The sequence below is a fragment of the Petaurus breviceps genome, unplaced genomic scaffold (assembly GCF_028583685.1).
Source record: "Petaurus breviceps papuanus isolate PSGF00001 unplaced genomic scaffold, PetGlider_PUasm1.0 90696, whole genome shotgun sequence".
NCBI lineage: Eukaryota > Metazoa > Chordata > Mammalia > Diprotodontia > Petauridae > Petaurus > Petaurus breviceps.
The window spans coordinates 9985696-9988843 of NW_027187314.1; the positions used below are offsets into that span (position 1 = coordinate 9985696).

Below are 3148 nucleotides of genomic sequence, written 5' to 3' on the forward strand. Positions count from 1 at the left end.
GCTGCAGCTGAGAAACAATGTTTTTTTCAATGACTTTTGACTAATTACTTCCTAGATAAAGGAATTGTCCCATATTATTTTTGGAATTGGCAGTGGATAGTGAGTTGGATTTTATGCATATTCCTCAGACTCAACACATAATTTGAAACACCTATGTTCCTGCTTAGATTCTGCTTCAATGAAGCCTTCCATTCTTCTGGTAATAAGGAATCACCAAAGTAAAGTCTTTCTCATGAGAGTGAAAAGCCAGTGCTTTCTTGATGTTCACTGACCCCACTTGCTTCTATTCTGCTACACTGGTCCTGCATAGACTGACTATATGTTTGGAATATGCAGGCACTGTGTACAGGCTACTTGTCTCTAAGTTGCTAGTTGCTATGGAATTGGTTCCAGTTAATTCTGACACTCTAGTAATATTTAGTTGATTTTATGGTAGGAGGATTTTTTGTGTATTACTTTTGTGACCACCATTTCATTAAGACAGCTACATCAACTAGCTAGAGTCTGCAAAATCAAGCTGAATCTTTACAGTCCTGTCACTATCTGGTTAATTTCTGCTTTGTCTGTTTGCAAATTCCAGCTATACAATTGATATAGAATGCCTAACTTGATAGGCTAATGAATTGAATTTTTTTCTGTAACTCAGAAATACTTAACGTCATTTGCTTGGCAATAAGTTTTTGGGGTCTGTGTTTAAATTCATGATAGAGTTATGCTAATTTTTCCATGGTGCTTTTAGGGAAACCATTTAATATAAGAAATGTTGTTAGTTTGGCATAATAACTAGATCATAACAAATATCTGGATGGCAGAGTGCCATTCTGGTTAAAGACTAATAGGGCTTTTCTAGTTTACTTAGAAATTTCATTGTCATGTAAGAGGTATACATACATACATACATACATATATACATACATCCTGCACACATCTATACATATTCTCAGAGAATAGGATAAAGATGATGATAAGATAAAAATATAAAAGCTTTCCTTTTAATGGAGTGGTAAACTTATCTTTGGGCAAAGCAACAAGATTAGGTTGTTTCCACTTTCATTTATTTATTTATTTTTTAAGGGCAGAAATTTAAAGAAAAAATGCTTCAAAGAACATAGTGAGGTATAAAAAACTATTTCCTCTTTTTTTGTGTTTTTCGTTTGTTTGTTTTTCCTCTTCTTGCTATAGAGTTCCTCTAGGAGTACATATTGCAATAGCCAGGCCTCATGAATGGAGGGCTGTCCCGTCTGCGAGGTCATGTCACTTCAGTAAGGGGCAAATCGGCTGTAGCCACCTCGGTATAAACTCGCCACAGCGCCAACTCCATAGCTAGCGGCAGGGGCAAGGGCATGGTAGGCATCTGCTGTATAAACTCTGCCGTAACAGTCTGTAAACCGCTGCAGGGGCGGCTGGTAGCCGGTTGTGCATATCTGTAGGCTGCATATCCACCAGAGGTCAGCACCATAAAATCCTTCCCGGTAAACCACACCTCAATAGGCTGGCATGGCTGTTGGAGGTACTGCTCGGACTGCTCTATACAGGGTCCGCCATCGGCCCCTTTGGTGGGCTCCTCTGAATGAGGCTTCCGTGGTGGCTGCAGTGGGGTAAGGAAAGCCAGCGGAATATAAGTGTTGATCCCCCGCCTTCCCAACAGGGGCACTGCTACTGCATCATTGCCTAGCTAGACGTCTACCTGAAAACTGGAGGCTGCTGCATGTAACTCAGGGCCATAGACTGCTCCAACCACTGGGCTTAGCTTCCAACAATTTGCATATGGTGTGACCATCTTTTTATTGGTCATTACGCGTGCTGTTGTATTATTCACCTCGATTTTACGGCCCTCTACCACGGTGCCGTGTAATTTCTCCCTGATCCAGACTGCATCAGCACTATTATGAGCCCGAATCCCTTGGAGCCACGTTCATTAAAGATTATTTCTACATCAAAGATTTTGCCAAACCCAGACATCTGCCGGAAATCAGGGTCTTGGAATCGAAAGGGGATGTTGGAGACATGCAATCGTTTAGGGGTAGATTTACTCTGGATATTCTCACGACTCTGTGTCTGTGACTGCTGTCCATCTGCCTTTGCCCCTCCTTCAGTCGTCAGAGCAACTTTCTGCGTGCTGGAGGTGTTAGTATTCTGTTCTCCATGTGTTTGTGTACCTCCGTAAAGCATCAGGTTATGCTCACTGGTCTAGCCTTCTTAGTCCTGAGTGTGTGGTACCCCATACTCGGTGGGAATTCCGTTCTGTGGAGGTGGTGGAAATGGGGTGGTGGTAAATGGCTGAACCATGGTGTCAGGAGTGGCTTTTGGCTCCTGGTTACCCAGACTTACCATTTTCTTTTTCTTCATAAACCAAATGGGGCAGAGGACTAGGAAGAAAACAAGCCTCACAAGCGGCCGGGTCAGGCGCTGGGCACCACCTCGCCTTTTCCTTTCAGCCTCCCCACCTCCTCTACCTCCCAGCTTGGATCCGTAAGGGTGGGTAATTTCTATTCCTTTATTCCGCTTTTCTTTCTTTTTCTCGCTAGTGTTTCTTCTTTTCTTTTCTCTTCCTCTCTGGCAGTCTCTCCCCGTTTCCACTTTTAGAAGTAGGATATGGGTGATTCACTTTCAAATGTTTCATTGGATAAAGGAATATATTTAAAACTTTTTCTGATGGTTTTAATTATATCATCTTTAAAACTTGCTGTTATGCCAATGAAAAACAATTGAAAAAGGTCAAGTGATAGTTATAAATGATATATTTTAAATTTTATCCTGGAGGTAACATCCTGGAGGGAACATCTTTCAGGTCCATTTGAGTATTCATAGATGCCTATTTATACAGATGCTTAAATACACAGGTTTTGGATATGTTTTAACAAAAAGCTTTGGATATGTTTTAATGATCATTCAAAACATGTCAAGTTGTATTAAGACTCTCATAAACAGAATAGTTGTTTTTTTTTATTATTGTCAAAATTTTTTTCAGGGATGTGGAAGAATTGGGACCTTAATTCATTATTGGTAGATCTGTGAGCTGATCCATCCATTTTCTAGAGTGAGCTGTATTTATTCCCAAAGAGTCATTTAACTGCCTTTGATCCAGCAATAGTAGGTCTATTATTAGGTCTATTTTCCAAGATAATTAGGGCAAAAGGAAAAAGAA

At 40.6% G+C, this 3148-nt stretch overlaps 1 pseudogene; it reads right to left on the bottom strand.

The window, feature by feature from the left end:
- Positions 1–1174: 1174 nt before the first annotated feature.
- Positions 1175–2349, bottom strand: LOC138144297 (RNA binding protein fox-1 homolog 2-like; annotated as a pseudogene).
- Positions 2350–3148: the final 799 nt, after the last annotated feature.